General features: G+C 36.6%; 1 protein-coding gene across 3 annotated transcripts in view; it reads left to right on the plus strand.

Annotated features, from left to right (window-relative positions):
- Positions 1-5,659: 5,659 nt before the first annotated feature.
- The window catches only part of RFX3 (regulatory factor X3), a 175,640-nt gene continuing 158,843 nt past the window's right edge, over positions 5,660-22,456 (plus strand). For all 3 annotated transcript variants that reach the window (XM_039364445.1, XM_039364443.1, XM_039364446.1), the window contains exon 1: positions 5,660-5,942. The gene's annotated coding sequence lies outside the window, so the exon portion shown is untranslated. The remainder of the gene's footprint in view (positions 5,943-22,456) is intronic.

A 22,456-nucleotide genomic window follows, 5' to 3' on the forward strand; every position in this document is an offset into this window, starting at 1 on the left:
TGTATTATCCATGGCAGGCTTAGGTAATAGGACTTAAGTTCAGTGTAGCATTTTTAGAAACAGAATATTTCAGTCTCTGATGATTTATAGGAAATACTATGTTTAAAAGAGCAACAATTTCACTGCATTATGATAAGCAAAGCAGATATGTCTTGTTTATTTATGTATGTGTACATACAAGTCGGACATATCTAATTTTAAAAATCATATAAATTATTCCTCCTTGAGCCATTTAGTTCCTATTCGTAGTAAACTGTGCTGTCCTCTATTCCTCTACACCATCTCTCATGCTTTTAAGGGAAGCCTTCAGTGTAGATGGGATATTATTAGATACAACCGTTGGTTTGGACAATTATCCAGGAAAATACAAATGGTAAACTGGGTGTAGATGTTATAAAATCTCATGCTTTGTTTCTAAAGCTGATGGCACTTCCCAAGAATTTAGATATATTGCATTCGGAATGGCACATTTTCCATTTTTGATGATATTTGTGTATTTATGAAATAAGATACAAAGGGAAGGAATGAGTTGGTACTTTATAAAAGGCAGAAAATATTAAAATTGAGGTCTTAACTTCCAATCTCAGTAAAATAGCACATTTAATTGAATACATTTTAATCAATAATAGATAGCAGAATATAAAATAATACTGATAGAACATACATCTATAGCAAACAACGTATAGCAAACTTGCAGCTCTACTAAGCATCATCAATGTCAAGATAGCAATTGTGGTCTTATTGTTCAAACATTTGGGGGACACAGGTTGCAGATCCTCATTTCATGGGCCTTGCTATGTTTGATCAAAATTATAGTCAACTTGTATGTGCATCATGTATGCTTATATAAGCTAAACCTATATATTTTTAAATTAAGCTAACGTTTTTAAAATAACAATTATTAGCATTTGGAGGTTTTCTATTTATGTTTTACCATTCAAAATATTGACACTTCACAACTAAGAAGTTCAGGGAATGCTAGTGTTAAATTTGAATCTTGGCCTAGACTACAATTATTTGTATGCGAGACAGAGAGAAATCTTTGCTTGTGACATCTAAATGTTAATGAGATTATGCAATTTCCTCTGAATTAAATATTTTTATTTGACAAAACATAAGTTTAACTCTCTTTTATCTAAGGAAATGTTTGCATTTTAACTATAGCTAGTAAGTAATTATAAAATCATTAACCACATCTTTTATTTCAAGTTAATTGAAATTCCCTGTTAAGAATTCATTATAGATTTCACATTTAAATTTAGGACCTTCTATTTTATTTTTGTATGCTCTGTTCAAACCTAAAAGTTCTCTAAAGAATTTAAGTTCTCTAAAAAATGTATTCTTTCTAATCCAAAGAAAGAAAAAAACTATGCAGTTCTTGTTTTTGCTATGACAAACCATGCCATATGGTTAAATTTCTAGTAACAATGTGAAGAAAAAAAAATGTATGTTAAAAGCCTGCACATATTTGGGGGGGGGAGGAGTATGGGCTGGTGGACATTATTAGGAATGAAGATGTTATTTCCAAATTAAGTAAGTGGTGAAGGAAGGGCTGTGGTTGACACATGGGAATAAAATGCCCAGTTCAATCCCTAGCATCTACAAGCAATATTGGTACAGAGTCCTATCTAAAATAGCAAAACCACAATAATTAAGGTAGACATTCTGAGACAGATGAATAAATGAGCTGATGTCATAAGACAGTTTTTTGGCAATGTGAAACATAAGTTATTGATTTTATACATAGGCATTTTTCAAAGTGAAATGACTGTTTCAACAAAAATAGGGTATGCGTTTAATTTTGTATAATTCAATTTTGGCAGCTCAAGGTCATATTCAGATGAATTCTGGATCTGATACAGCAAAGATTTTATCTATGCTTCAACAATAGAATAGAATATACAGTGAAGACAATGGTAATTCAGTTGGAAAGGAACAGATAAATTAATGATAGGGGTTCCAGAATGTTTTAAATAGTATATATATCCTAAAATGAGATAAAATATTGGCAAAAGTGATTACAGAGTTTCCTGAAGAGAGTATCTGTGAGCCATGTAGAGTGCTGTCCCTATGCAGCTGGTGCTGATCTTCCTAGGCAGAAGTTCAGATTAGTTCCACTTAAGCTCTACTTCTGTATATGTAGCTTCATGCAATACAAGCTGACTGATATTAATGCAGTTTTGGCAGAAAAAAAAAGTCATTTCTTTATTTCCTACTGCAGGATTCTGCCTGTTATAATTAAAGGTTCTCGCTCTTGCCGTCTTGACTGTATTATAGCATAACCTATGTGTGCAATATATTGTTAGTGAAAGATTTTTCAGATGGAAAAAAATGTAGCCTAGCCTCCCTCTAATTTCCAATCACTACATTGATTTGAGATCTGCTGTGCTGAGAAATGCTGCTTAATGTAATTTTGAGATTGTTCCTACTAATTGTACATTCAAAGTGACAATAAAGTTGTTGTTGTCGTTATTAAATCCAAGACTGCACATTTTCAATAAAAGCGATTCTGTGTGCTCTACTGGACTTATCTCTTCCATGTGAACAATAAAAAGGTAAAGGTTTCCTCAGTCCAGTCATGACTGATTCTAGGAGATGGTGTTTATCTCAGTTTCTTAGCTGAGGGAGCCTATGTTGTCCGAGGATGCTTCCATGGTCATGTGGTCAGCATAACTATACTCTGAGGTGAATGGAATGTGGCTACCTGCCCACCAAAGTGATACCTATTTATCTACTTGCTTTTGCATGCTTTCAAATTGGTAGGTGGGCAGGAGCTGGGGCAAGTAATGGGAGTTCGCCCTATTGTGCAACTCGGGTTTTGGCAAGCTGATAAGCTCAGCATCTTTAACTGCTGAGCCATTGCACAGTATTGTGAACAATACTGAATTTTATTCTAGAATGGAAAACAACAAAACTAAAAGCTACCACTATATTTATATCCCTCCACTTACCTAAATTGAAGCTCTCAGGAGATTATTTTGATTTTTGCTTCATACTCCTATAAACATTTATACACCTGTTCCCCAACTTATTTTGCCAACCTTGTGGAACATTATAGTACTAGCTTTCCCAGTGCATAGCATAAATATTATATTCTGTAAGCTTGTGCTCTGATAGGATAACAATAGTCAACCTCCCGAAGATTGGAACTGCAGTTCATTCTCCTGGCTATCTTGAAGGCAGTACATGATGGCACCAGAAAGTTGGTGACATTACAGCAAAGGTAGGAACTAATTTAAGACTCTTTTTCTTTTCTTTGCAGTTTTTAATGGTGGGTATACTAAGAAGAAGCTGATTAGGAAAAATGCTCTAGCAGGGTTTTGTAAGGTGCTCTCCTAGAGTGGGCCTGAAAGGATTAAAATTGGTAAAGAAGTACAAGTAGTACTCGTTCTCTGAAAAATTCTGTGGTATTAATTCCCTCCTGAATATTAACAGGGAGGGAGTCATCCTGATTTTTAGGGCACAGAGTATTTCATAGTATTGTAGGCTTGGAGCAGACCTTCTGCTTTGAACGAGCAGATTAATTTTACATAAGAGTAGATGATGTACACACTCATGATAAATTAGAAGCAAAATAAATACATATCAAGCTAAGTTTACTAAAGAAGACTGTGCTGGAAGTAAATCTAAGACATAGCCAACTCTTCTGTCCCGAGACTATCTGTGCCATCAGAAATCATCTATTTCTAAAATCTGCTCTTAAAAAATGCTATTAATGCAGCAAAGATGCAGACAGTTTGCATCCAAAGCGCTCTATTCTCAACAAGCATTCTGTTCTACTGAAAACCTCTTATGCCCTAGAAAGAACAGCTTGTCCCCATCTTTAAAGCAACACCACAGGTCTTTGAACACTTAGTATGTTCCTTTCCTTTCTTTACAAAATAACACAAAACCAATTCTTCCCAACATTTCGCCACCACAGTATGACAACATGCAGAGTTGTTCTTTGTTGGATTCTTTTTAATGTCTTCTGAAGTCAGATTTAAAAAAAGAGCCAAATCCAGTCCAAACAGCAGCATCCAAGCCAGGCAAAGGAGAGGTCCTACAGATATGCAAAATTTCCTTCATTTTTTGAATGTCTCCTATTTATATCACCATTTATGCTCAACCCTAACTTATTGTTATATGTACATACAAATTTCACACTCCTAAACTTGTTATACAAAGATCACATTCCTACTGTAAACATTCCTGGGAAACAAAAAACAAAAAAAGTCAATACTATATTGGTTGTATTATTTTATTTATTCTCCTCATCCAATCTATATCTTGCCTTTCACAGCACTCCCTTCTCCAAATCCAGAAATATTGATAAAGTAGGACCATCGTTTGCATTTGTGATTCAAGTTGAGATATATGAGGTAGTAATTATTTGATTTCATATTAATGAACAAAAAATGTCAAAACTATGATTTTGAAAAATAGCCGAAGGGAGTAGGTTTCTATGTAATAAGCAAGGACTCCTTCTTTCGGAAGGGATCTGAAGAGGCCATCTGAGAAGGGAACTTTGCTGCCAGTTTTTATATTGCCTAGTTCACTTTTTTTCCCCTTTTCTTTGGAAAACGGGAAGAGGCGGCAGGTGAACGCCGAATGCCAGAAACTACGCAGCTCTTTCTGGGCTTCTTTCCTGTGAGAGAGCTGAGCAGAAAAGTATCAAAAAAGAGAGCAAAATGAAAGCAGGAAGAAACGACCCAAGGAAAGGCAAAGGTGGGCTACCGGCGTCGCCGAGGAGCCCCCGGCTTATCCTGATGCCTTTGCCTCGTTAGCACCCGTGGAGGGTCGGGCGGCCCCGCCGCCGCGCACCTGAGAGAGGCCTCCTTGCTCAGCAGCCACCCTGAGGAGAGGTCGCCGACAGAGGGGCTGGCATCGTGGTAACTCCTCCCCTCTCCTGCCGCCGCCGCGAGCACGGAGGCCCCGCCTCTTCCCTCACGCCCCCCCCTCCTCAGGCCAGGAAAAGGGCGGTTTGGCTTCTGCCCATCCCCCGCATTTCGGAACCACACGAGACCTCCAGCCTCTTGGTTGCAGTACTTTCCCTGCGTAAGATGGCGGCGGCGGCGGCAGTAGTCAACCCGAGCCATTTTAACGCCCCTAAGAGGGCGGGAGGGGGATGGAAAGGGAGAAATGAGGTCCTGGGGCAGAACGCTGTCCCCACATGCCTTCCTTCCAAGCGGCTCCGAAGTGCGAAATCAGGCAAAGGAAAGACGTTACACCTTTCAGCTCAGCCGCTCTCCACATCCGGGATATTCAATTATCAGCGCGGCTTCGGTTCTTTCAACCACCACCACCACCACCCCCGGAAATAATAAAGGATCGTTGCCAGGCTTCCCCCACCCCCACCCCTTACTCCGGAGCCGGGAATCGTGGTCCCGCCCCTTGGATGCCCTCCCGTTGAAAGGGAGTTGATTACAGCGCGCGCTGAGGCGGCTGTGCCGAGTGAGCGTGTTGCTCTGAAGCCGCGTGCAGCCCAACTGTTCCTCGGGAACACACGCGCTCCTCCTCCACACGCAGATGTACTGAAGAAAACCCACATTAATTCCCCCTCCCCCCGCCCGTGTAAGATTCAACCCCCAATTCCCTTCTTCAGCCCGACGGGAGGAGGGAGAGGACTTATCATTCATACTGAAAGCCCCGCCTCTTCCGGGCCTGTGAGGCTGGGCCACCGCCTCCTCTCCTCCTCTCGCTCTCTCGTTCGCTCTCTCCCTTTTGTGAGTTATAGCAACCGTTGCCTTGTGAATCAAGCGCCATAGTCACCGTAGTCCTGGCGACTGTTACCCATCAACAACAACGGCTCCTTTCCTCCTTCACCACCATCACCACCTCCTCCTGCTGCTGCTGCTGCTCCTCCTCACCCCCAGCCTCACCCCCATCCTCATCATCACCCACAACAACCTCCAGCAGCAAGAGCAACACCATCACCACCACCACAGCCCTCCACAGCCCAGGTGAATATGATTGTAATCTGCATCCCCCCCCCTTCCTTTTTCCACCGAGAAACCGGCCTGGAGTTGCTCCATTGAGCTGAATCACTGAATGTGCAAAGCGGGGAAAACTGTAATGTGTCTATGTGTGAGACTGTATGTGTGTGATTCCTCCCCCGGCCTGTTTTGTGCTTTCTTTATACATCCCCTCTTCCCCCTCCTTTCTTCTCTGATAGTGGCTGTAATGAATTGGTGGAGTTGAAATGGGAAAGTGGGTATTATTTGCACTGGGGGTTTAGAATGGAAAGGAAATTGGATGCGAAGGGGGGAGCTCCCTAATGATCCTCATAAGGTGTCTGGAGAGGGGGGGGGATTTTTTTGTTCGTTTTAATGTGCCTCGTATTCTTGTTTTTAGGGAGTTAATAAACGAAGGGGAAATAAAGTGGCTGTCCATGCTCTGGGAACTTCCATGCTTTAACTTGGAATTGGGAATTTGATATGTAAGATTTAGGGGTTTGGAACTTATGTGTGGGCCTTGGACTCCAACTGGGGATTGGGTAGACTCACCATGCTTGTGAACTTTTCTTCTCCTCTCTCTCTCTCTCTCTCTCTCTCTGCTTCTGATCATCCTCACCCTACTTGCTTTTTAACCTTTTCAGTACTTTATTGGGAGCAGGTTGTTTCCTACCTATTGACATTAGCTTGATCATTCATAGGCAGTTATCTTTGTGGTGCAGATCTTTCTCTTGTTCATTAAACACTGCAATACCACACAATGTTGATTTGAAAGATGTAAGAGAAATATTTGAGAAATTCATGAGGTGTGATTTAATTCAAATTTTTAATGCATCTGTATACTTTCAATTTGTTACGATTTTCTCTGGATTGAGCTTGGGGTAAAAGCTGCAAATAATCTTTCTTGTCTGAAAATTATGTCTATTTAGGATGTTTTGTATATGAAAAGAAAAGATGCAAGAAAGTGGTAGGAAAAAAATTGTCCAGATCACCTTCATTACTGTAGCTTTTACATATATTAATTACTTGTGCTTTTTTATTTTTCTTAAATGCTGAAATGGAAATCAAGTTGATCATAAAAAATTACAAATCTTGTGAATTGGAATATGTGTGTGCTTAATCATCACTGTAGTTGCTAATTATGACTTGTAGATTTGTATCAGGAGCATATGGTAATTGTTTGCTCTTCCTGGACAAAAGGTAATATTTCTTATACACCTCAGTGGGACAAGTTGTTGACATTCAGTTACTTTGCACCTGACCCCCTCTGCTCCAGGTTTTTAACATTGAATTGAAACATTTCTCAATTACTAATGCTGATCATTGAAGTTCATATTTTATTTAGAATGCAACCCAAATGTCTTGCAGCTCACTTTTTAAAATTATTGTGATTTTGGAAGAGATTCTAGGTTTCCTAATTATGTTCTATTAATTTGACTGATTTCTTATAAAAGAGAGTCTTTTAACTGTAAAAAATTTTTTTCACAGTTATGAAATCTGTATTGAATAGAACGTTATTTGTAACAATGCCAACAAAAATATATTGATTTATCTGATAGAACAACTCCTTAAGAATCTATAAGGGTATATTATTTCTTAAACTGTCAGTTGCAAAGCAGGTTAGGTGATTATTAAGATTTCAGTAAATCTAGGAGCTGTTTTCTGAATAAGACATGTATTGTGTCATTTTAGTTCATGACTAAAATGTGTACCTCTGCTTTTACACACAAGCACACATATATAAAAGATATAACATTCTGAAAACTATTGCAAAAACCAAAAATGGATAGGTTATTCTTTCATTAGGTATTAATATGTACATTGCAAATTATTTTATATACAGAATATAAATTAATTGTTGCTTCTATTTATATTCTTATTACAGTAGTGGCAATTTTCTGCTTCTTTTTCTTGGCTGCATCCACCTGTTGTCTTATTTTAAACTAAAATTTGTAATTTATAAGGTAGGAAAAACAGTATTATTTTTCTAACTGTATAGTTTCTAATCACTAGGATTACAATGTCCCATAGACTCAAAGCCAGAATATATTATTTAATATATTAATAAAGTATGATCATGATACGATGCAGACTTACAGCGCAACTAGTGAACCTTTTTCTGATCCACAACAGTGATCAACTAATCAGCTTGTTTTTTGTTTCGTATCTTAAAATGAAGGATTCCACAGCATTACTTTTTAAGCTTTCACAGACTACTTTGGTTAATATTAGTGTATATATTAAATGTCTTTCTAGAAAACCTAACTTTAAAGGTATCACCATTAGCTATTTCCCTGGGCAAGAAAACAAGATTGTGCTCTTATACTAATCTAAAATATTGAGAAAAGGTTCTTTGAGTAATTTAAAAGGTAAATTTGTAAGTTTGTTGAGACAGGAATTCTGTATCTTTTCTTATTTGACATATTAAATAATATAAGAAAAGTATATTTGTTGACATATCTCACTGAACCACAGAAGGCATATGGGATGTCAAATTAAAAATCACCGATGCTAATTAATTTAATATTTTCATGTTACACAACTGGACCTTTGCAAATTGGACTTTCCGTTGCCTTACATTCCAAGTCTCGGAGTTTTGGAGGCATAACTGGAGAGCTGCAGAGAGTGGGAGGAATGAATACTATCTGTGTTTTCCAGCGTGCTACAGGATGGGCAGAGCTGGATACATCCTCAAACCAATAGGAATTTTTCTCTTGTATGATTTCTGATACACTATATTATGGTTAACATGTCTCAAAAAATCAGGGCAATAACTACTTTCTGAATGAATAAATTTCAAAGATAAAGCCTTAATTTGTATTGTTCTTGTTTTTTACTCCAATTGTATTTCAGCAAAATTCAAATTCAATCATTATCTCAAATATCCAATCTTTCATCTAAGACATGCACCTACTTAAATATGTGAAGGAAATTCCTTTCTAGATAAATGGTGACCACTTTGTATTTATTTCAGAGATATTTAGTTTCCTGTTTACTACTGTGGCTTTACATTAAGATAGTTGACTGCCTTATTATCTATGCAGAGAGTGGGTAAAAATTTATTTGGAGACTGTTACAAATTGCACTCACCAATGTACAATGTAGCCTACTGCTGTCATGCCTACCTCCCTTCTGAGGCCTGGACACATCTAAGCACATTCTTTTTATTGGATACTTTATTTTTCATATTATATATTTTATACACAGATCGCAGTCTCTCTTTTCCATATTTCATCACTCAACTGGTATCTTTATTTAGCATTCTACCAGACAACTTATGTTTGTGTTAGACAGTATTATTTCCACTAGCATCGGTCATATCTGGAGAAGATGAAAAAGATTTGCGTAGTTTACTCAACTGCTTTTCATTGCTGTGATGAAGATATAGTGGATATAGTGGCTCATTTCACTTGAGGTCCATGCCCTTGAGTAGGTGGCTGGATCTTGCTTATTTGGAGATGTTTTTGTTCTTATAAATAACACACAATTGGTGTTTTTTTTTTTAAACTGATTATGACTGATGACTAAGGGCTTAATGGAGCCAGATACATATCCTTAGTGCAGAACATCAAAATTTAGGTATCCTATCTATGTGAGTCTCATGGTCTTCTGGAAAAATGATGGAAAATGTTTAAAAAGTGGAAAAAATGTGATAGTTACCACACATTTCCAAATGGATCCTGAACTTAAGATAAAACTCAAAAACAATAGAAAAAGTTAAATCCCAAAGAAATATTAAACAGAATAATATAAGAGTTCCCCAAATGTCCAGCTTCCATACCTAATCAACTACCACTTTGATAACTTTAATTGAGACTAATCCTGGAGATTTTTTTTTTTCACTTCATCAAATCTATGCATGTGGTGCACTTGTCTGTGTGCACATTCACGTGTGTATGTTCACTGATCTGAGCTTACATTCCAAAAGAAGGAGTATTAAAATTTGAAGTATTATTTGAAAGTATCATTACTAATTAAAAGTGATTATGTGTGAAATAATTGAAAAAGCAATGTACATAACACTTAAACCTCTTCCAGAAGAAACAGCAAAAAAGGGGAAAAAAGAAAAGAGAAGGGAAATAAGGTAAATGGAGGCAATGCTGGAAAAAGAATAAAGGGGAAAAGTGCAGAAAGGGGATAAAATAACAAGTAAGATGGAGAAAAGGAGAGGATGGAAAGAAACTTTGGAAAGTTCAAAAGAGCTTAGCAAGTATAAAGCTCTGAATGCTTATTCTGAAATAAGTTGCATGAGTTTAATGGTGTGGTCTCTTATTCTGGAGCATAATGAAGGATTTCTGAGCCCCTAAATTTTGCTCTTTTGTTCAATCTTGCAGAGTTCTTTTGAATTTTTTCCAAACTCTGCACCCTCTTTCCCCTTGGATTTGAACTAAAATAACTGTTATATTTGTCAGCCAAAAGAACAGAAATGTCTTCCAAAAGGTTCAGCAGTACAGCAGCACACTTTCAATATGTGAAAGTACAACTCATAGAAAACACCTGCTGTTATTCTAGAAAGGACATTTAATAATAATGGATTAGAATAACATAATGTTAGGAAGCTTTTTTAAAAAATAGTAAGAGCAATTTCATAATAGAATTAATGATTTGGAGATGTGGTGCCCTCTTCACTGAATGTGTTCTGATGGAGGTTGGACACCTCAATTACACTTTCCATCCCCAAAATTGTAATTGTTTATTGAAGTGATACTGAGTGTCCCCCTAAAGCATTATGATAGGAGGCTTGACACCATGACTTTGGTTTTTTGGGCATTGTTGGTTTGGGGCTCTCTGTTTTTTGGGGGGAAGGGGGTATTGGTTTTTACTGTTTTCTAATATTCTTAATTTGTTGCTGTGAGAGTTGTGGCTCATCAGATGGAAAGTGATCTTAAATAAATCTCTTAAATAAGCAAGCAAACAAGCTTACGCTTCTCATTCTTGTCAAATCATGAAATCTTACAACAGTATTCTCATTCAAGAAAGGAGAAAATGAGAACATTCAACACCCCCTGCTTCTTGCTCTCCAGTGCAGAGTGTGAGTTGTTACAGTTAAATAGTAGAGGAAAAGTAACAGCTGCTTTTGTTTTTGCTTCCCTGAATGGAGGACTCCGGAAAAATATATAAACCCTGTGTATAGAAGAGGCTCTACCGATTCTACATATTATTCTACAATGCTTGCTGTCAATGGGCAAAAGCAATGGTGGTGGCTTCATCCATTCTCCTTCCTCCATTACAGCTACTTGTTTATGTTGCAGCTTGATGTTTCTATGTCCTGCTAATCCTCTCATTTTGGTTAATATAAGTTCCAATTTGACATGTAAGCTAACTTTTCCATTCAAAGCTAATTAATGGGCAGGGAGGGATATTTTTTCTTTTAGTTAACACCATGTGTATATATATATGATTTGGATCTAAATTATGAATTGACAGCATGTTTCCAAGGAGGGCATTGCTCATAGAAATGGAAAATACTCCTGGGAAACTCAAACTGTTTTCACTCATACATCTGCTGTAAAAATTCTCTGAATTGCATACCTACAATTGGCTGTCTTGCCATATGGAAAGTAAAGAATGAAAATAGAAGTTGTAAGAAGAATGCAGGATAAGGTGTGTGTGTGTGTGTGTGTGTGTGTGTGTGTGTGTGTGTGTGTAAGTAAGAGGCCTCATTTATTTTAGACTACTTTGCATGAATGAATGTTATTATTTAAGAACTCTAGTAAGATTACTTTTCAGAATGCATTATTGTTAATAAAAGGATATTTTAAATTATGCTTGGACCATTTTCAAAAGGTAGTTAACCCATTGCTTGAAGGAAGAAAAAAAATCCTGAGTTCCTAAGTATCTTCTTTCATTACTGAACTGTTTTTATAAGATTTACTTTCCTGATATAAATCTAAGTCCCATTTTCTCATAGACATTTTTGTTGAACTTTATGCCATGATGTTTTACCTATCTCCTAAACTTGCAGCAAGCTAAAAATAGCACTTTATAAGGGGAAAAATTGATGGTACTAATGTAGAGTTCCTTGTGTGTTTCAATTTTTAGAATTCTCTGTTTAGAAAAGGACAATCAGTATGATTGTAAACAAAAATAAATCTGTACAACAACAGTCTTTAGCAACATTGTCTGAACTATAATGGCTATGGTGTCTATGCTAAACTCTATACAGGTAGTTCTTGTTTAGCATCTATCTTGTTTACTGTCAGTTCACAATTATAAAATTGATGAAATTGTAACTTTATGATCAGTCCTTACATTTACATCTCAGGTCTGTAAAAGAAAAAAAAAAGGTGAAGTAAGTTGTAGTTTTACTTAGTGACCACTTCACTAAATGACTGAATTGCTGGTCCCCATTGTGGTTGCTAAACAAGGACCATCTGTGGTGGATATCTGAATGCTTTTTAAGGGATGAGGAATGTTTTGAATGGCTTGGTTTGTAGTGTTTTCTCTTTTTAGAAAGAATCAGTATCATGATGCTTAAAGCTGTATTGTATTACAACACTGTATTCTGTTTTCATAAATTCTAGATTGCTTTTAAGGAGGTACACAGCAGAAATTATTTGTAGGCAGAGCGGATTTTGGTGACAAACCTTAGATTAAATTTGAGTATTTTGTTATGATATTTCTTCTGAGATATCTTCTATTTTCCTAAATTACTTTGTTTTAGTATCTTTTAAAAGATTCTTTGCTTCTGTACTTTGTACATTACCGATGATCAATCAGCCAACCATTTGTCAATACAATTGCCAGGAGTTGGGCATGATTCAATTACACCTAACTCTTCTTATACACTACTACATGCAAAGCTACTCAACCTGACAAGAACAATATTTTTAAAATATGTGGAAATTAGAGTATGCAACTAAAAAAAGCGTGAAGAATTTTTTTAAAATTCATCTGCTTCACCTTATCAAAACTATTGATTTTTGTTTGTGTCGGAAGCACCAAAGTGTTTCCATAGCAAAAGGATTTGCCCATGATGAAATTTTGCTGGGGGATGCCCAGTTGAGTGCTCCTTTTGTATTCCTGTGAAGTTGCTTATGAAGTGGTACCCATTCATGTACTTGAGATTGCCTGCTTTCAAACTACTGGGTCAGCAGAAGCTAGAGCATGTGATGCAAGCTCACCCCATCCTGCGGAAGTGATGGGTCTTTTAACTTACTGATTGGCAGCCCAGCATTGTAATCTCATGAGCTACCACGCTCCTCAAAACTATGCATTATAGGTATTGATGCTGATTTGATTAAATTTAACTATATTTTTGTAATAAAAGGGATAAATAATACAATAAATAAAATTTAAATGAATTATTTTTTGTAATAAAAGTTAGAAAGAAATTATTTAAAATTTAAAGAATCTACTCCTAAAAATCTACCATATTAGAGTATTTAAATAGGATAGCTCGCTCTCTCCCCCCCCTCCCCCCCCTCTCTCTATATATATATGTGTGTGTGTGTGTGTGTGTGTGTGTGTCTTTGGTTGTTCGGGTTTTCTCCCGCGTAAAATTGGAAGTGTCTTGGCGACGTTTCGACGAAGTCCCATTCGTCATCTTCAGGTTGGTGTTTTCAGCTTCGTGCTTCAAGGAGCAATGTGTGGTCTTAGCTATTTCTTCCTTTTAACTGCCAGTGGGGGTATGAACTGATTGGGTGGGAGCTTGGCTGTGTTCTGATTGGGTGGAGGTGTGTTCTGATTGGTTAGGGGCTTGGCTGTGCTCTGATTGGCTGGGGGATTGGCTGTGCTCTGATTGGCTGGGGGAGTGTTCTGTTTGGTTGTGCTCAGGTTAGTCTGAGTTGCAGGGGGTTTTAAGATTTTGGGCTGCCTTGCTATTTTTTGTCTTCGCGTTCGTGGTCGTGCCTCATCTTCATGGAGGGTGTCAGTTTGCTTCATGTATGGATTGGAGGGGTTTAAAGTGGCTAATGATGCAGCTGTGGTCTGTCTTCTGGTTTGTGGTCGTGCCAAGCCCCTAACCAATCAGAACACATCTCCACCCAATCAAAACACAGCCAAGCTCCCACCCAATCAGTTCATACCCCCACTGGCAGTTAAAAGGAAGAAACAGCTAAGACCACACGTTGCTCCTCAAAGCATGAAGCTGAAAACACCAGCCTGAAGATGACGAATGGGACTTTGTCGAAACGTCACCAAGACACTTCCAATTTTATGCGGGAGAAAACCCGAACAACCAAAGACCTACATACAAACACCCGCGAAAACCTCAGTATATATATATATATATATATATATATATATATATATATATATATATATATATGTATATATGTATGTATGTATGTATGTATGTATGTATGTACGTGTGTGTGTGTGTGTGTGTGTGTGTGTGTGTGTGTGTGTATCCCGTATCATATAGCCTAATGTCAGTGATGTAGTACAGGCATTTTTAGAAATGCTGCTAAACTTGCTTTGTTTACCTGCTCTATTTTATTTGACCATTGTTAAGATTTTCTTCTTTTCCAGCATGTATTTAAATACACATCTCTATTTTGTTTACAACTATCTTATCCAACCTATCACTTCTAAATATACTGAAGCTAAAATTTCTGAACTACATGATTTCTGTTTGATGGGTTAATTTGTTTTGGCCTGTGTAAATTGAAAAGTAAATGTTTTAGACCTGGGCATATTTTATGTAATGTTGTTTTTTGTTTGTTTTAATTTTTGTGCACTGCCCAGAGTAATTTTTATGAGATGGGTGATATTAAATAAATAAATGTTTTGAAACGTGTAGTGCAAAACATCAAAAGGTTACCAGGTTAGGGAAGGTTGATGGACAAAGAAAAGTATGCCACATTTTAGCTGTGTGTAAATATATTCATACATAAACATGGAAGGATATTTCTTATTTTTGTATTTTTAAAATACTTCCTATGCTTTAAATTTCAAACCATTATCTTAACAGTTTATATTCGTATGAATATTTAAGAGCATTTTTTTCAGCTGTGATTATAAATTCCAAAATTTTAATTCTTCTGTTCAATCACTGGGGAAAATATTATTCTAATCTGTCAAATCTCTCATCAGAAATGTAAATATTAAACATTTTATTCTTGAAAGAAAAGACAACTGACCTCTCACAAATTCAGTTCTAGTGTTTTCATTGTTAAATTAAAAAACAAAACTATATAAATCTATCTACTGCTAAGAATCTTGATGATAGGGATTTTGACCTCTTCCCTAGTTTTGTAGTCAATTGAAAGGTCTTGATAATTTCTTTAATAATGAGAGAAATAAAAATACAGTTTGCAAAACATTTTAAACTGAGCAATTTTGAATTCAAAGTATCCCACTTTTAGGGCAAAATGCCCAATTTTAATTGTGTTTTGAGTTTTAAAGGAACTCTTTCAGCTTTTTTTTTTTTTTTTTGCAGTATTTACATCCAGTTTGCTAATTGATGCAGCTGAGATGGATGTCTCAGGTTCAGAAGGGGTTGTTTCCAGTTCAAAATAGTATGATTCAAAATTTTTTGCATATATCAAAAGCAAATGTATTTATTTGTGATATTGTTCATCTTTAAAATAATATGAATTCCTGTCTTTTCATAAATTTTAACTTTGCATCTTGTGCTTAAATTGAAAGCTGAGCTTGCTAAAAGCTATTAAACTGTACAGCTAGATTGCACATATCCAGTGCCAGTTTGCAAAATTTTAAATCTGATTGTCACAGCAGCTGAAGTTTAGTGGGAAAAGCAAGCCACAATGAATAAATAAAGACTTCGCTGCCCAAAATATATGATGTGCCCTGATTAATTCAATTTTTTTCTAGCTACATATAAGAGAGCCAGTAATTAGAATCCGCAGAAAACTCTTCTTGTAGTCAGTCCAAAAGTATCACCCTAGGTACTAAATAATTATAAAAATATAACATTGAGTTCTCTATGTGTTTGAAAGAGCAGAAACAGCAATATTAATGTGAGGTTTAGAGCAAATGAAGAATCAGGATATCTTTGTAAAAATGTAAAGAAAATTATCATTATTGAAAAGCACATATTCCAATTTAAAATGTCTACCTCCAGTTAATAAAACAGTATATCTAAGCATAAATTTAGGATTGGAGAGGAGTTTTTACAGCAATCTATATTGGTATGAAACAAAACAGCACACTTATCTCAGAAGGTCTTAAAAATTATAATTTAGAAGAAATTGTTCTGCATTTAAATTGACAGATTGTGAGTGAATGTTGATACTAGAGTGAACTAAAGCAAACTTTCATTTAAATGTCAGTGTGTGTTTTTAAAATTCAAGTTCCATGTCAAAGGAATTGAAGCTTATATTAAGAACCCCAAATGCATGTTTCAATTATCAATAGAACAATTAATCTTGTTTAAACATAATGGGAGAAAACCTACTGAAAACTGTATGTTTGCATTTAAGGTGCATATTTTTCCAGCATATACAGACATGGATAGATGGCTTTATTTATAGCATTTAAGCAACAAAGTTGTGAACAGTATTTGTACAAGTGTTCCCAGGTGCAGTTTAGCTCTGTAGTTTGAAAATCAGGATTATGTGGAAAGACTCTGGTTTTTTTCAGCCTGCGAGGACAGATGGCTGCTTTAAACAGGTGTTACTTTTATTTCTTGTGTTGGGATTTCCAGTGGCTCACAAAAGGGCCATCCAAAGCATATGGCTTCTTCTATATTTTTCAGTAGCAAAACATAAGTTTTTCTTTTTCTTTTCTGAACATTACTCCAAGTTGAATATTTTATTAATCTAAAACCTCATGGTACGTTCTTATATATCTGTTCCTAATTCCTAGGAGGATTTTTTAAAATGAAAAGGATTGCTTTTTTTTGGAGTGGGGTTTGGGAGGGAAGTAATTTAACAGAGTTTCAATTTTTATAAATAAAGGGAATTCAAATAATTTGCTTATAAAGTAACAGTTGCATCTCCCATTAACATTTCTTTTTATATAAAATCACTGATAATTATGTTAAAGATACATTGCTCTAGATTTGGATCAGTGTTAAAACTTGTTTTAATGTTCTAGATTTTACATAATTATTTTGAAATAATAACATTATTTTTAAAAAAGAAATTTCTAAGATAGTAGCCAAATAATTAAGGTTAGTTACTTTGTCATACTGCTCTTTCAGTGATTAAAATCATATTATACTGTATTAGATATACTTCTGCATAATAGATAGCCAACTTGACATAGTTGTGAATTTGAAGGGACTTATTTTTAGAATCAGCAGTTTCAATTTATAAAAAACTTTCTTGTAATTTACCCTACAGTAGCTTTAGATGAGGTTGAGGAAAAATAACTAAATACATACAATGTTAAAGGAGTAAATTGTATTGGCTCCATATACCAGTATAACAAGCAGCTGGGAAATTGTAGCCTGTTTTTAAGTTGTCATTGATACTGCAGACTTTGCCTAGAGAAGACAGGCTAACATGAATGTGATAATATAATAACTAACTCTCATTTGTAATACAGTACACAATTTCTTTGTTTTATAGTTTATATAACTCAGAAAACAAATAACTTTTGTACCTTTCTGTATATACTTATATAAAAATGCATTTCTTCAGAAAGGTGTTTAGTGGTTTGTTTAAGTGTTTTTATGAGAGAATTTCAGTTCACTTCTGTTAGAAGTAAGTCTTCATCCTGGTTCATCCAAGCCGGGAATAAATAAGCAAACATGGCAACTGCTTTGGGAAGAAGGTTACAGTTTATTGCAGAAAGATGGTTCTTCAGGAAAGAGCAGAGAAGAGAAGGGCTGAGCACATGGTGTAGTAGGTTTTTATACCCCCTCTAGCCTTTTGTTTTGAATAGTTTCCTGTTCCTGTGGCATGAACCTTGAGGCTGTTTCTGAGTGTTTGTCTAGGCCTTGATATCTGTGGTTTCATATCCTGCTTCCCAGGTGATGGGGCTGACTCCTAGAGTTTGGGTGGGGTATGCAAATCTTCTCTTTTGTCTTCTTGATTGCTCTGGCTCCAACTTTCTGGTGGTTTTACATCTGCATTTGTATGGGGCTAAAGTCTTGCTTGGGGCAGAGAGATAGATTTGGGGCCAGGTTTGGTTTTAAAAAGTCCTTTTGAGGAAAAATATATTTTTCTGCCCTTTTTAATATTTCTTTCTTTGGGCTAACTTCCCTCAATCCCCGCTTTGTGCCTTAAGTGTGTGAATGTATGACACACTTATTGGCACAACATTAAAATTGATCTGGTCAGGGAGACTTGGTAGGCAAGCTTTTAAACTGTTAAGCAAAAAAAAAAAAAGACATTAATGGAGGCAGCGGAAAAAGATCCCTTTAGTGGCTCCCAAAAGGGGAGCTTGCACCCATAAAGTTCTAAAAGTCAGGGCAAAAAAAATTGTTAGGTGGAAAAGAAATTTATAGTGTCCAATATGCTGTGCCAATCATTTTCAAATGTTGGATATCGCCTTTAGCTTCCAGTCAGGTTTGCATACCTCCCAAAATTCTTCACAGCCATGGTTTTCCTTAGTACATGACCACTGGCTGCCCATTTTCAAGGGTTGTTTCCTGCCTTAGCTCTTAATTCAGGTTTGTAATGTCCAGTTGAAGTTAGCCAATATGCCAGGCTATTAAATTTTTCTTTAAATTGCACATAATGAGCCCTAGGAATCCCAATCTGAGCCCAACAGTGCAAGATATTCAGGGCTGAGGATTGGGATTTTTCCTGTTGTTTCCTTAGTCAGGGCATATGAATTGCAAATCACCTGAGGGGGCCTAGTTCCCTCCCCCTTGGAATCTGTTGGAAGTTGGTCCCACAAAACTTTGGTGCAATAGAGCAAAAATCAGCCTGGGGAACTTTACTAAAGGTAGGTGGAGGGGATAGACTCAAGTGTGATTCTGAATGGTGTGTGTGTGTGTGTGCATGTATGTGCAGCTACTTTTACCAAATAGTCAATACAAACATTCTGGATAAATTTTCCGTCCCACCAGATAGAAGTCCAAGGTGTTCAGTACTTGTTCTGCCACCTATTCCCAAATGCCATCTCTCCATTAATACATTCAACTGGCTTGTTACAATACAAATGGGGCAAGAAAGAAAAGTTTACAGTGAGTTTCCACCCTCCCCCCACAGTCTAATTCTCTCTTCTGAGGCTTCACATGGCACCATTGGCTCCAGGACTCCTTCCTTCTGCACTCATGGGCATCTGAGGAAATGGTAGGACTTGGGAAGATGTTCCACTCAGATTGCATGATGGCTTTTTAGTGGATGGCTGGATCCAAAACCCAATTCCATGGCTCAAATGGATGGAGGCAGCATCTGGGTCTGTGTGTTCTGCTTCCAAAGGCTTGGGAGAGGGTTTCAGGGCTAAAAGATACAAGAACAAGGTCTCCCCCCCCCCGCTTTCTGGGTGGACTCTCCCAGAAGAGGCAGACAAAAGGTATGGAGAACAAAGGGCAAGAAAAGAATTGGAAGGGGAGGTAGCTTGCAGGCAGTTTGAAAAGGGCATCAATACTGCAGTTATTAAAGAAACAGATAGACAAATAGGGAACAACAAAATGAAATGTTTCACCTTTGAACTTGACCATTTGCAACATATTAAGGACAAGAAAGAAAGAGGAAAAAAATGCTAGGCAGCTTGAGAATTGTGAAAACTCCAAATAATTTTAAAAGCCTAATATTTTAATATGTGCAACTTGCCAAGGGTAGGAAAACATTTATTCTAAAATAGACCACATCATTTTAGAGATTGAGAAATGCTTATATATTTGGGATAAGAAAAGTTTCATAGTAGCTTCAACAATAAGTCATAGGATATGAAAAGTAACTTAGGAAAATTATTTCCCCACACAAGCAGACTTGAGCTTCAAAAGGCCCTTGTAGATAGACACACATTTTTCAGGAAAAGGATAGATAAAACACATACATTAAATGCAAGTGAAACTTTTCCAACAGATAAATTTAAAACAATCCCTCCTGGTAACTTAAGGCTGTTCTTGAGAGTACACAGAGAGAAAGAGGAAAACAAACAAACACAATTTTTTTTCTTCACTCTGTTTGTTGGCAGACAAACAGAGTGAGGTATTTCCTTTTTGTGGCTTATTTTTAAGCATAATTTCTAGCAGAATTTAAAATTCTTTTTTTCTTTGGATTTGAAACAGTTAACAGTCACATTTACCTCTCACATTTACAGTCACTTTGACAAACATATATATTCAAAGACAAGAGAACAGAAAAGGAAACAAGTCTTAGTTTTACACATCCTAGTCATTCCCACCATAAATTTCAGATAACTCAAGTTAGGGAAGGCACACATTTTAAACATACCACCTGGTTGCATAGAGAAGAGAGAGAGATAGAGAGAGAGAGAATCACTATTTCTTATTTTCCCTTTTAAGTACCTTTATTTAGCCAAATTGGTTTCCCAGCAAAGCCCTAAGCAAAGTCTATTTTTTTCCATACACTACACAGTCAAAGTCTCCTTGTGAGACTTCTTTCCTAACTTTGCTTTGCTTACAGGGCCTTACCAGCTAGTTGCCCAAATCCAATTCTTTCATTCACTCATTCCATTTCATTTTCACACAGTCTCTTCCTTTTCCCTAACAAAAGGTTCTGTGCTCTGGCCAAACCCCCATGCTTTCCAGGTTCTGCCAATTAAACAGATCCTTTCTGCGGCTAGGGAAGGCCAGAAGGAGCAAAATCCAATTGTGATTGGGATAAAAAGTCTTCTCACTCACACAAACAGAAATAGACACATTTTCTTTGTTCCCCTGGGCTTTAAACTTAAAATTTAGAGGTACTCACCTTCACCTTCTTTCCAAAGCAGCCCTTGAGCTCAAACTCTCAAAACTCCCTTTACTACCCTAACTCTATATGGGTAAGGCCTGGGAGACACATCCACAGACACAAGGGGGTCTGCTGCCAGCAAGATGGGGCTTACCAGTCTTAGTCCATTGGAGAGGTTAGCTTGGAGTCCCATCTGGGGTGCCAAATTGTTAGAAGTAAGTCTTCATTCTGGTTCATCCAAGCCGGAAATAAATAAGCAAACATGGTGACTGCTTTGGGAAGAAGGTTACAGTTTATTGCAGAAAGATGGTTCTTCAGGAAAGAGTAGAGAAGAGAAGGGCTGAGCACATGGTGTAGTAGGTTTTTATACCCCCTCTAGCCTTTTGTTTTGAATAGTTTCCTGTTCTTGTGGCATGAAACTTGAGGCTGTTTCTGAGTGTTTGTCTAGGCCTTGATATCTGTGGTTTCATATCCTGCTTCCCAGGTGATGGGGCTGACTCCTAGAGTTTGGGTGGGGTATGCAAATCTTCTCTTTTGTCTTCTTGATTGCTCTGGCTCCAATTTTCTGATGGTTTTACATCTGCATTTGTATGGGGCTAAAGTCTTGCTTGGGGCAGAGAGATAGATTTGGGGCCAGGTTTGGTTTTAAAAAGTCCTTTTGAGGAAAAATATATTTTTCTGCCCTTTTTAATATTTCTTTCTTTGGGCTAACTTCCCTCACTTCTATATGAATTTTTGCAGAATTGTCTCCTTAAATGGGATTTACTTTTAAATACAGACAGTTCTCGACTTACATTCACAACATAGCATGGACTTTCAGTCATAGTTTGTTGCAGTCATAAGTTGAGACAGCATGTGACCGGACTTGATTTTATGATCATTTTTACAATGGTCATAAAGTGAGTCACTGGTTATTAAGCAAATCATGTGGTTGTTAAGTAAGTCATATGATTGTTAAGCAAATTGAGCATATCTAGTGGGTGTTTTTTACCATTTGTTGCTGGAACATGGCAAAAAAATTGCAAATTGTGGTCATTTGATTTTACGACATTGTAACCAGTTGTAGCCAGTTGCCAAGCACCTGTGTGTACAACAGCCTTAACCTTGAGGACAGATCCTAAGTAGCTTTTTGAAGTCCATAGTAACTTTGAACAGTTGCTAGTAGAGTTAAACAGTTATTAAGCATAGTCTATCTATATAAATGTAGCATTTATAGTAGTTATAACTGTTTTATTCTCTTGATTTATGCTTTAATTTTGATTGAGTGGTGGCATATTAGAGTTAGTTCTTACATGAACCTTCTCGTCTACTGCAAGGTAATGTAATTGTGCTTTTGATATTGCCTATGAATTTATATATGACTACGTACTATATAATTCCCAATGAAAGAGCTGATCTGATGCAAATTTTGCTCTTTCCTTTTCCAAAATTGATCAAATAGTTGATTATCTAGATTTTAAATCTCAGCCTAGAAATACATCTCAGTAAGTCTTCAATATTATAAATGTGCTTTACATGATGCAAAGTATCTTATAATTCAGTCATGCCAGCTTTTCAGTGGGGAATTATATCCCTGTACATGGTCATTCATAGCAAAATCAAACGCACAATTATTGTATTGTAATAGAAATGAAGGTTCATGTAAGAATCAATTCTAATATACCACCACTCATTAATCAAAATTAAACTTTCGTTACCTTTCTTTAATCATGATTATAAAGCATAAATCAAAATGTAAGATGGAAATGCCATAATTGATATAACTGAAATCAGTTATACATTCATTCCATATACAATCAGCAA

This window comes from Crotalus tigris, unplaced genomic scaffold (genome assembly GCF_016545835.1).
Source record: "Crotalus tigris isolate CLP2741 ecotype Arizona unplaced genomic scaffold, ASM1654583v1 scf7180000019762.1414395, whole genome shotgun sequence".
Classification (NCBI taxonomy): Eukaryota; Metazoa; Chordata; class Lepidosauria; order Squamata; family Viperidae; genus Crotalus; species Crotalus tigris.